At 50.3% G+C, this 12880-nt stretch overlaps 2 long non-coding RNA genes across 3 annotated transcripts in view; one reads left to right on the top strand and one right to left on the bottom strand.

Annotated features, from left to right (window-relative positions):
- The window catches only part of LOC130325908 (uncharacterized), a 111210-nt gene that overhangs the window by 94912 nt on the left and 3418 nt on the right, over positions 1–12880 (bottom strand). For both annotated transcript variants that reach the window (XR_008870681.1, XR_008870703.1), the window contains exon 3: positions 9670–9754. This is a non-coding gene — a long non-coding RNA (uncharacterized LOC130325908). The remainder of the gene's footprint in view (positions 1–9669; positions 9755–12880) is intronic.
- Positions 7619–12880, top strand: part of LOC130326071 (uncharacterized) — a 54984-nt gene continuing 49722 nt past the window's right edge. The window contains exon 1 of the long non-coding RNA XR_008870793.1: positions 7619–7630. This is a non-coding gene — a long non-coding RNA (uncharacterized LOC130326071). The remainder of the gene's footprint in view (positions 7631–12880) is intronic.

The following is a 12880-nucleotide window of genomic DNA, read 5'->3' as shown; positions in this document are numbered from 1 at the left end:
ATGGAGAAGGGCAGTCCTGAGGTAGGAGAAATTGATGCCTTTTTGTTTTTTTCTTTCTGTTGTGTCAATTGGGTAACTGTGGTAAGGTTTAGTGACCTTGTAACTGCATTCAACAGATAAACACACAAGAATTGCATACACCAAAGGCTGCAGCGGGACAATTCTGAAGGAACTCCTGAAGGTGGGCCGGCGCTGCCATAGGCTATTATTTCCCAACCGGACAGGTGCCATGGGGCCTATTGGCTTCTAGTACTTCTCCCTCCAATGAGATTTGAGTCCTCCTTCATGGCCACACCCTGGGACAAACAAAGACAACAAACAGACACCTTCATTCACAACAATTTACTACCAAGGTGCTGTCACGATTCGGCTTCCAGGTAGTGGATCCTCTGTGTCAGCGAGGGATTGGCGTGGACCGTGCTAGTGGACCGGTTCTAAGAGGCTACTGGTTTTCACCAGAGCCCGCCGCAAAGCGGGATGGTCTTGCTGCGGCAGTAGCAACCAGGTCGTATCCACTAGCAACGGCTCTACCTCGCTGACTGCTGAGAAGGCGTGGGACAGAAGGACTAGGCAGAGGCAAGGTCAGACGTAGCAGAAGGTCGGGGGCAGGCGGCAAGGTTCGTAGTCAGGAAGGGTAGCAGAAGTTCAGGTACACAGGCTTTGGACAACACTAAACGCTTTCACTGGCACAAGGCAACAAGATCCGGCAAGGGAGTGCAAGGGAGGAGACTAGATATAGCCAGGGAACAGGTGGGAACCAATTAAGCTAATTGGGCCAGGCACCAATCATTGGTGCACTGGCCCTTTAAGTCTCAGAGAGCTGGTGCGCGCGCGCCCTAGAGAGCGGAGCCGCGCGCGCCAGCACATGACAGCAGGGGACCGGGACGGGTAAGTGACCTGGGATGCGATTCGCGAGCGGGCGCGTCCCGCTGTGCGAATCGCATCCCCAACGGCCAAGACAGTGCAGCGCTCCCGGTCAGCGGGACTGACCGGGGCGCTGCAGGGAGAAAGACGCCGTGAGCGCTCCGGGGAGGAGCGGGGACCCGGAGCGCTAGGCGTAACAGTACCCCCCCCCCTTAGGTCTCCCCTTCTCTTTGTCCGGTAACTGCCTCCCCTGGGATGAGGACACCTGGAAAGAATGGAGGGTTTCCTCAACGGCAGGCAGTACAGCAGGAGTGGGAATGGGGAGGGAGGGCAGAGGGCGAGGCCTGGCACGGAGCAGTGTGACACCAGGACGGGGACCATGGGGAGGCACAGAGGCTTGCCTGACGGGACTGGGAGGGGGGGAGAGGCACTTCCTGTGGCAGGCAGAGTCCCAGTTCCTGATCTCCCCGGTGGTCCAATCAATGGTGGGGGAATGAAGCCGGAGCCAAGGCAGACCGAGGAGGACCTCAGAGGTACAGTTGGGGAGAATGAAGAATTCAATCCTCTCAAGGTGGGGTCCAATAGACATGAGGAGGGGCTCTGTGCGGTAACGCACGGTGCAGTCCAATCTGGCTCCGTTGACCGCGGAAATGTAGAGCGGCTTGACGAGACGGGTCACCGGGATGCTGAATTTATTAACAAACGACTCCAAAATAAAATTTCCTGAGGCACCGGAGTCCAAGCAGGCCACGGCTGAGAGGGAGGAGCTGGCTGAAGAAGAAATCCGCACGGGTACCGTGAGACGTGGAGGAGCAGACTTGGAACCAAGAGACGCCACACCCACGTGAGCTGGGTGCGTGCGTGCGTTTCCCAGGCGTGGAGGACGGATAGGGCAATCCACCAAGAAATGCTCGGTACTGGCACAGTAAAGACAGAGATTTTCTTCCCTGCGGCGATTCCTCTCTTCCTGGGTCAGGCGAGACTTATCCACTTGCATGGCCTCCTCGGCGGGAGGCCCAGGCGTAGATTGCAACGGATACTGTGGGAGAGGTGCCCAGAGATCTAAGTCTTTTTCCTGGCGGAGCTCTTGGTGTCGCTCAGAAAAACGCATGTCAATGCGAGTGGCTAGATGGATGAGTTCTTGCAGATTGGCAGGAATCTCTCGTGCGGCCAGCACATCCTTGATGCGACTGGATAGGCCTTTTTTAAAGGTCGCGCAGAGAGCCTCGTTATTCCAGGATAATTCTGAAGCAAGAGTACGGAATTGTACGGCATACTCGCCAACGGAAGAATTACCCTGGACCAGGTTCAACAGGGCAGTCTCGGCAGAAGAAGCTCGGGCTGGCTCCTCGAAGACACTCCGGAGTTCAGTGAAGAAGGCCTGGACTGTGGCTGTGGCAAGATCATTGCGGTCCCAGAGCGGTGTGGCCCAAGACAAGGCCTTTCCTGAAAGAAGGCTTACTACGAACGCCACCTTAGACCGTTCTGAAGGAAACAAGTCCGACATCATCTCCATATGCAGGGAACACTGAGACAAAAATCCACGGCAGAGTCTGGAGTCCCCATCAAATTTGTCCGGCAGGGACAAGCGGAGGCTAGGAGCGGCCACTCGCTGCGGAGGAGGTGCAGGAGCTGGCGGAGGAGATGGTTGCTGCTGTAGCAGAGGCAGAAGTTGCTGTAACATGGCGGTCAACTGCGACAGCTGCTGTCCTTGTTGGGCAATCTGCTGCGATTGCTGAGCGACCACCGTGGGAAGATCAGCGAGACTTGGCAGCGGCACCTCAGCGGGATCCATGGCCGGATCTACTGTCACGATTCGGCTTCCAGGTAGTGGATCCTCTGTGTCAGCGAGGGATTGGCGTGGACCGTGCTAGTGGACCGGTTCTAAGAGGCTACTGGTTTTCACCAGAGCCCGCCGCAAAGCGGGATGGTCTTGCTGCGGCAGTAGCAACCAGGTCGTATCCACTAGCAACGGCTCTACCTCGCTGACTGCTGAGAAGGCGTGGGACAGAAGGACTAGGCAGAGGCAAGGTCAGACGTAGCAGAAGGTCGGGGGCAGGCGGCAAGGTTCGTAGTCAGGAAGGGTAGCAGAAGTTCAGGTACACAGGCTTTGGACAACACTAAACGCTTTCACTGGCACAAGGCAACAAGATCCGGCAAGGGAGTGCAAGGGAGGAGACTAGATATAGCCAGGGAACAGGTGGGAACCAATTAAGCTAATTGGGCCAGGCACCAATCATTGGTGCACTGGCCCTTTAAGTCTCAGAGAGCTGGCGCGCGCGCGCCCTAGAGAGCGGAGCCGCGCGCGCCAGCACATGACAGCAGGGGACCGGGACGGGTAAGTGACCTGGGATGCGATTCGCGAGCGGGCGCGTCCCGCTGTGCGAATCGCATCCCCAACGGCCAAGACAGTGCAGCGCTCCCGGTCAGCGGGACTGACCGGGGCGCTGCAGGGAGAAAGACGCCGTGAGCGCTCCGGGGAGGAGCGGGGACCCGGAGCGCTAGGCGTAACAGGTGCCACCTTGAATTTCGGGGCACTCGTGTTTCAGGAGACACTTAAGACAGAAAACATGAAACATAGAAAGAAGATTAATCATGAACAATGCATTTTACTACTTGTCTGGCTATTCAGCATTATTCCTGACAAAAAAAAAAAAAAAAAAAAAAGCACAATGAACTTAGACACTATAATAAGTCCAAATTAAGACTATCTAGGTTTTACAAATTTCCTGACAATCCTCCTAGTGAAATAATTGTTAGTGGCACTTTAGCATTTATGGCTACCAACAAGGAAGTCATAAGGATATGTGATAAAGTTCACAACATAAGTCGGGCACATGTAAGCATTTTGGTTACTTCTTGGCCCAAGGCCAGGCACAGTTCTTAAACGTTGCAAATATTTGGAACTGAACATAAAGCAGTCCTGGGGCATTGATGCCGAATGCCCTACACAGGCTGGTATAGGGTATAAGTATCAGTCCTGGGGCATTGATGCCTACACAGTCTGGTAGAGGGTGATAACAACAGGAATTGAAGAACTTAGGCTCTTACGCCAAAATGGGTGATGAACAAAAGCAAGAAAGGCACATGAAGGGGTGAGCGTTATTATGTCTCAACTTCCTTCGCCATAGCAGACTATTCTTAATAAGGTGGAGATTGGGGTTTCCACTTGGGTGGACAACCTTCCTTCTCTCTCTTCATTAAATGGCGTGGTGGACGAGGAGCCTCTGACATAGTCACGATGCTCTGGATTCAGGAGACCCTTGGTAATTGTGAGCCAGAAATGTGGGGGCTCACAGTGACCACCACTTGGATGGACGCAGCACCTGCTGCTGGGGCTACAGTGGAAACAGTTGGCTCCCGGTCTTCCGGCAAAATCTTTGGGCAAAGGGTCATGGCGCAGTGGTCAGGGAAAATAACTTCTCTCTTAGCATTGCTGCGGCTTGTGGTAATGGAGCCAGGACTTCCCTCATGTACCTGAGGCTCATTCTCAAAGACCCACTTAGGTAATGGAGGCAACTTGGGCCTTACTGGGGTTTCCAGGTCTGGTTCTGGTATTGTGACTGACACGGCTTTGGGACTAGAACATGAGAGGGCGAGGTTCACCATGTCCCAGAAGGGGTACTGACCTCGGAGGCTTCACTCGTAGCTCTGCCCAGGATCCCCACGAGGTGAAGTGTGGCCATAGTCTCATTGGCGATGATGCAGGAGACCTAGCTTCAGGACTGCCGCTGGCCGGAGGAGTCCCCAGTGGCTTACTAGCACCACCGACGCGGTCTTCAGCTGAGAACACTTCCGTTTCCCACGATATATGGCTGTGAATAAAGTGTTCCCCCTCTATTTCATAAGCGCCAGTCAGCATGAAACAAAGTCCCATACAATATTCTGGCGCATAAATTGTTGTACGCCCTCATGTGGATTCTGAGCATACAGTTCAGACTAGGGGGTTTTGTAGGCACACACCCATATCCTGTTAGTGACGCCAAAAATCTCTGTGGCGGCCACTGGGTGTTAGTAGACATACCTTGTTCACTTTGTGACGACATGGCACTGTTTATCTGATCCACGATCCGAAGGTGGGAGGCAGTCTTCCTGGGTCAGACACGATGAGTCAATAAACATACCAACGTCAGGTTACGGTTAACAGCCTTTACTGAACTGGGAAGTTAGTATGTGAGAGTACAGCGTACCCCTTGCGAGCCTTGTTGAAATTCTGAGACTAACTCATTATACAGAGGGGACTATTGGGGTCTCATTGGCTCACATGGGGTTCACTGCTCACATTTTTAAAGGCAGAGTAACTGTTACGCCGAGCGCTCCGGGTCCCCGCTCCTCCCCGGAGCGCTCGCAACTTCCTCGCATTTGCAGCGCCCCGGTCAGACCTGCTGACCGGGTGCGCTGCAATGTCTCTCTCAGCCGGGATGCGATTCGCGATGCGGGAGGTGCCCGCTCGCGATGCGCATCCCGGCTCCCGTACCTGACTCGCTCCCCGTCGGTCTTGTCCCGGCGCGCGCGGCCCCGCTCCTTAGGGCGCGCGCGCGCCGGGTCTCTGCAATTTAAAGGGCCACTGCGCCACTGATTGTCGCAGCAGGCTTAATTAGTGTGTTCACCTGTGCACTCCCTATTTATACATCACTTCCCCTGCACTCCCTTGCCGGATCTTGTTGCCATTGTGCCAGTGAAAGCGTTTCCTTGTGTGTTCCTAGCCTGTGTTCCAGACCTCCTGCCGTTGCCCCTGACTACGAACCTTGCTGCCTGCCCTGACCTTCTGCTACGTCCGACCTTGCTCTTGTCTACTCCCTTGTACCGCGCCTATCTTCAGCAGTCAGAGAGGTTGAGCCGTTGCTGGTGGATACGACCTGGTTGCTACCGCCGCTGCAAGACCATCCCGCTTTGCGGCGGGCTCTGGTGAATACCAGTAGCAACTTAGAACCGGTCCACCAACACGGTCCACGCCAATCCCTCTCTGGCACAGAGGATCCACCTCCAGCCAGCCGAATCGTGACAGTAACATGTCAAACATGAAACCATAACAAAATGAATTTAGGAAAAATATATTATTTTTATATTACACTATGCACATAATTAATATGACACAAGGACGCTAGTGGGCCCAACATCTAGTGACGCCAGGCTGCCCGTGACAGTCCGAAACCACGAGACAGACACTTTATCACTATCAAAAAATTAACTGAACAATATAACTTACCCTCTCAAGATTTCTACAAATACTTTTAAATACGACACCTGACTATCATCTCACTTCTCCCTTGATTGACAGCCAGCTGGTAGCTGAGCCCTGTTTCCAAATCCGGTTCCTTTGCTGTACATACAAATTGTGCGCAGGCGCAAGATTTGGAAATAGAGCTCGGCTTCCAGCTGACTGTCAGTCAGGCAGGGAAAGGGATGGGAGGGGGAGCGAGTAGACATTCCAGCCCCCAGCACTTCAGGGTTTTGGGAACACCTCATTGACACTTGACACCAAATACTAGAAAAAGGGTGATTGCATCCACACTTCCTTTCCCATCTCAGTCTCTGCTTGATTGACAGATGATTAGGTGGAAGCCAAGCCCTATTTTTAAATCTTGCACCTGCTCACAATTTGTATGCACAGCGCAGGAACCAGATTTGGAAAAATGGCTTGACCTGTTTGTCATGGATAGGGAACATGTCTTTGACACTTGTCTCCTTGTCCTACAGTGAAGACGAGGATTCCCACACTGCAATTTAGTCTACACCGTTTTCTGTCCAGGTATGCTGGGAGTTGTAGTTTTGTAACAGCTGGAGGTCCACAATTTGGAGACCACTGGTCTACACTAACTTAAATAAAAGTTATATGGAGTGATATAGAGACCTCATGATTTCATCAGATACCCAAGATGTCATCATAAATATGGAACAATGTTATATTCTTGATGACTTGATACAGTATTGTATACAAGTTACACATCTGAAAAATATGTCTGCATTATCTTATTATTGTGAAGCTATCACAGTGACAGATTCAGTCCTGCTATGCCCGTACATACATTGGTGTTCCCTAACAGCCGCCATCAATATCACAAACACCGGATGTTGTAAATGCATCAAGAACTGCTGTCCTGGGATCCTGCGCCTCCAAGAAATATGGGCCCTGAAGCATTTCTAATTTTTGGGGCTGTCAGGTGCAGTATTATAGAGCGTCTGTGGGTAGACTGGCACTAGTAAGTCACAGTCACTGAGCAGAAGCCTCCCTAAATCACCGAGCAATGCCAAGTAAGTCCTACAACCGTCCTTTTCCTTCAAGTCGTGAAAAATGTAATTCAGTCATATCTTATTTATATCTGTTTCCAGGAAAGCTGATGGACATCCAATATTCTGAGCGGGGTTTATAGAACAAGGGGTCGGAGCAGGGGCGTAGGAACCGGGGGGGACAGGGGGGGATGGATCCCCCCCCAAAGAATTAAGGCTGGGGGAACGATAATGGCTTCATCCCCCCCCCCCCCCCCGCTCGCCGCCCACCGGCGCTACTACTACTGTGTTTGTGTCAGTCCGGTAAGAACATTTTAAATACTACTACCTGTATTCTTCGGCAGGCCCCGCTGATGCCTGTGGCCTGCACGTATTAATTCATTACTTTCCCTTTAAGAAAGTAATGAATTCTGGGGGATGAGTGAGGCGACGTGCCTGTGCGCAGTTACGTACTGCAGCGTAGCTCTATTTGCCACCAAAGAAGAGCTGTGTCGCAGTTGGAAAAGAGCCCTTCACTAAGACGGTCGCCCGCAAGGTAACTCCTGCTGCTCCAGCTTAATCTATGGCCGCCCGCCCGCCTGCAATGATATTTCTCACATGAATCATCATCATTCAGCTTTCTACTAGGAAAGCTGAGTGAATGATGATTCCTATGAGAAATATAATTGCAGCCATATTTTTTTCACCCAGCTTTCCTAGACTGTCTTCAGAACAGCAAAGTTTGCCTAAATATGTGGTAATATATATTTAGGCAATGTTTGCTGTATTGAAGTCTAGGAAAGCTGGGTGAAAAAAATATGACTGCAATTATATTTCTCACAGGAATCCTACTAGGAAAGCTGAGTGATTCCTGTGAGAAATATAATTGCAGCCATATTTTTTTCACCCAGCTTTTCTAGACTGTCTTCGGAACAGCAAAGTTTGCCTAAATATGTGGTAATATATATTTAGGCCATGTTTGCTGTATTGAAGTCTAGGAAAGCTGGGTGGAAAAAAATATGGCTGCAATTATATTTCTCACAGGAATCACTCAGCTTTCCTAGTAGGATTCCTGTGAGAAATATAATTGCAGCCATATTTTTTTCACCCAGCTTTCCTAGACTGTCTTCGGAACAGCAAAGTTTGCCTAAATATGTGGTAATATATATTTAGGCAATGTTTGCTGTATTGAAGTCTAGGAAAGCTGGGTGGAAAAAATATGGCTGCAATTATATTTCTCACAGGAATCACTCAGCTTTCCTAGTAGGATTCCTGTGAGAAATATAATTGAAGCCATATTTTTTTCACCGAGCTTTCCTAGACTTCAATACAGCAAACATTGCCTAAATATATATGTTACGCCGAGCGCTCCGGGTCCCTGCTCCTCCCCGGAGCGCTCACAACGTTCTCCTAATCGCAGCGCCCCGGTCAGACCTGCCGACCGGGTGCGCTGCGATAATGTTCCCAGCCGGGATGCGATTCGTGATGCGGGACGCGCCCGCTCGCGATGCGCATTCCGACTTGCTTACCAGACCCGTTCCCCATCTATGCTGTCCCGGCGCGCGCGGCCCCGCTCCTTAGGGCGCACGCGCGCCGGGTCTCTGCGATTTAAAGGGCCACTGTGCCACTGATTGGCGCAGCAGGCCTAATCAGTGTTATCACCTGTGCACTCTCTACTTATACCTCACTTCCCCTGCACTCCCTCGCCGGATCTTGTTGCCATTGTGCCAGTGAAAGCGTTTCCTTGTGTGTTCCTAGCCTGTGTTCCAGACCTCCTGCCGTTGCCCCTGACTACGATCCTTGCTGCCTGCCCTGACCTTCTGCTACGTCCGACCTTGCTCTTGTCTACTCCCTTGTACCGCGCTTATCTTCAGAAGTCAGAGAGGTTGAGCCGTTGCTGGTGGATACGACCTGGTTGCTACCGCCGCTGCAAGACCATCCCGCTTTGCGGCGGGCTCTGGTGAATACCAGTAGCAGCTTAGAACCGGTCCACGCCAATCCCTCTCTGGCACAGAGGATCCACCTCCAGCCAGCCGAATCCTGACAATATATTACCACATATTTAGGCAAACTTTGCTGTTCTGAAGACAGTCTAGGAAAGCTGGGTGAAAAAAATATGGCTGCAATAATATTTCCTATGGCTGCTGTTAGATTTGTGCAATTATATTTTAGGTGTTACCCAGGGGCGGATCCAGAGTCGAGTCTCGGGAGGGGCACTATTAGAGTATTTTGTGTTGGCGGACAGAAAACAAGATGTTGCTTATGGAACTTACAATATTATTAAATGTATGATACAGTCCTAACCTTGTTTAATACTCTTAGGCCATGTTCACATGTCAGAATAATTATCAAATATACCAATTGCCACAGAATGGTAAAGTGCTAAAGAAGTTTTTACCATTTAAAACTACAGCTTCCAGCTTCAAGTAGTGGTGAGGGGATGCTGGGAGTTGTTGTTTCACCCATCATTACTGCAGAACTTCTTCAGTGACTACAGCTCTGATGGGACACACACAGGAGGATACAGAATGATGTCAGTGACTACAGGTGACGTCTTCTCTATAGTCTTCCCTTATCTAATTCAGATGTACATACCACCGGGACTTGTTCCAGCTAAATCTTCTCTCTGCAGAACTTGACGCCCAGACGTCTCCTCACTATGTCAGCAGATTCTGATCCTCTATATGAAAACAATAATTATTATAATACTGCCAAACACTGTATTCTTCAAATATAATACTGGCACATACCTTCTGAATATAATTCTGACACACTGTACCTCCTGAATATACAACACACTGTACCCTCTGAATATAATACCGCCACACCGTACCCTCTGAATATAATACTATAACACACCGTACCCTCTGAATATAATACTACCACAAACTGCGCCATCTAAATATAATACTACCACACACTGTGCCCTCTGAATATAACACTACCACACACTGTGCCCTCTAAATTTAATACTAACAAACACTGCACTCTCTGAATATAATACTACCACACACTGCACTCTCTGAATATAATACTACCACACTGTGCCCTCTAAATTTAATACTACCACACACTGCACTCTCTGAATAGAATACTACCACACACTGCACTCTTTGAATATAATACTACCACACACTGTGCCCTCTAAATTTAATACTACCACACACTGCACTCTCTGAATAGAATACTACCACACACTGTACCCTCTGTATATAATACTACCACACACTGCACTCTCTGAATATAATACTACCACACACTGTACCCTCTAAATTTAATACTACCACACACTGCACTCTCTGAATATAACTTGCTGTGCAGTGCACCCTCTGAATAAAATACCCAAATATATTGTGGCCCTTAAAAAATGTACCACCCCAGAAATTCCTCATAATCTACAATATACTTCTGAAATGCAAAACACTCTGTGCCTTCACATATAGTAATAATGCCCCATCTTGTGCCCCTACATATAATAATTATGACCCATCCTGTTCCCCCCACATAATAATGCCCTGTGCCCCTAACATATATTGCCCCCTGTGCTGTGCCCTTCACATATAATTCCCCGTTCTTTGCCCCTCACATATAATGCCCCCATCATGCGTCCCTCACATATAATGCCCCCCGTACTGTGCCCCTCACATATAATGTCCCCTGTGCTGTTCCCCTCACATATAATGCCCCCTGTGCTGTGCCCCTCACATATAATGCCCCCCATGCTGTGCCCCTCACATATAATGCTCCTGTCATATGCCCCACACATATAATGCCCCCTGTCCTGTGCCCTTCACATATAATGCCCCCGTTCTTTGCCCCTCACATGTAATGCCCCCATCATGCACCCCTCCCATATAATGCCCCGTGCTGTGCCCTTCACATATAATGCCCCCGTTGTTTGCCCCTCACATATAATGCCCTCATCATGCGCCCCTCACATATAATGCCCCCTGTCCTGTCCAGTCAGGGGGCATTATATGTGAGGGGCACAGCACAGGGGGCATTATATGTTTGGGGCACATGACAGAAGCATTATATGTGAGGGGCACAGGACAGGGGGCATTATATGTGAGGGGCGCATGATGGCGCATTATATATGAGGGGCACAGGATGGGGGCATTATATATGAGGGGTGCATGATGGGGGCATTATTTGTGAGGGGCACAGCACAGGGGGCATTATATGTGTGGGGCACAGCCCAGGGGGCATTATATGTGATGGGCACAGAACAAGGGCAATTATATATGTGGGGCACAGCACAGGCATTATATGTGAGGGGAACAGCACAGGGGACATTATGTGTGGGGCACAGCACAGGGGGCATTATATGTGTGGGGAACAGCACAGGGGGCATTATATGTGTGGGGCACAGCACGGGGAATTATGTGTGGGGCACAGCACAGGGGGCATTATATGATATAATGCCCCCTGTGCTGTGCCCCACACATAATGCCCCCTGTGCTGTGCCCCACACATATAATGCCCCCTGTGCTGTGCCCCTCACATATAATGCCCCCTGTGCTGTGCCCACACATATAAATTATATGTGTGGGGGGCACAGCACAGGGGGCATTATATGTGTGGGGCACAGCACAGGGGGTATTATATGTGTGGGGCACAGCACAGGGGGCAATATATCATATAATGCCCCCTGTGCTGTGCCCCACACATATAATACCCCCTGTGCTGTGCCCCACACATATAATGCCCCCTGTGCTGTGCCCCCCACACATATAATGTATATGTGTGGGCACAGCACAGGGGGCATTATATGTGAGGTGCACAGCACAGGGGGCCCCCCCTGTCATGTGCTCTTAACATATAGTGCCCCCAGTGCTTTGCCCTGCAGCACCTCACATTAAAAATTCCCCTTTCTCTCCCCCCCCCCTAAGTTTTTTAATCCCCCTCCGATACAGTGCCCTTAACAGTGGCACATATTCCAAATCCCCTGGGCCCTGAGCATACTCTTCTTACTTACTGTATGCTGGCCGCGGGGACGGGATTTCCGGGTGCCGGCGCGATGTTGTGACGTCATCGCGCCGGCCTGCAGAGGATTGCGTCCCCGCAGCTCACACGCTGTGTACTCACAGCGTGTGACTGCCTAGGTTAGTGAATGGTGGAGCGGAAGCTTACAGCTTCGGCTCCACCATTCTAGGGGGCGGGGGACAGCAATCTCGGGGGGGGGGCAATTGCCCCGTTGCCCCCCCCTGGAACCGCCACTGGTGTTACCGCATATGTAGGCAAACTTGGCTGTTTTGAAACCTAGGAAAACTGGGTGGAAAAAAATATGGCTGCAATAATATTTTTCACTCAGCTTTCCTATGGCTGCTGTTAGATTTGTGCAATTATATAACAATATACCGGGTATATGAAAATGACGTCAATAGTGCCTACACTAACCCCTTGTCCTGACCTCCCACAGTCCTGACAGATCCCTATCCCTTGAATTCACTGCTTCCTGAAGGTACCTGTGATGAGGAGCCTGTATTGACCCGCCCCATTTAGTCCCTCCCCTTTTAGGCACTCCCCTTTTATGGCTCCGCCTTTTTTCGACATCTCAATGCTATCCCCCCCAGATTTTTTGGGCTTCCTACGCCCCTGGGTCGGAGCCAGGCATCAAGTCGTAGAGAGACCCCCACTTACTGATTCTAGACATTTGTTCTAGGAATTTCAATCCTAAAAAGTGCCAAGACCACATTCCCATTTACCTTTATATAGAACCCAAATAATATGTATCAATCAAATACTATTTCTACATAATACTACCATATAGTGCTCAAGTTATATACATCATCTAAATACCACT

The sequence above is a fragment of the Hyla sarda genome, chromosome 1 (genome assembly GCF_029499605.1).
Source record: "Hyla sarda isolate aHylSar1 chromosome 1, aHylSar1.hap1, whole genome shotgun sequence".
NCBI lineage: Eukaryota > Metazoa > Chordata > Amphibia > Anura > Hylidae > Hyla > Hyla sarda.
This window is presented reverse-complemented; position numbering and strand designations above follow the sequence as displayed.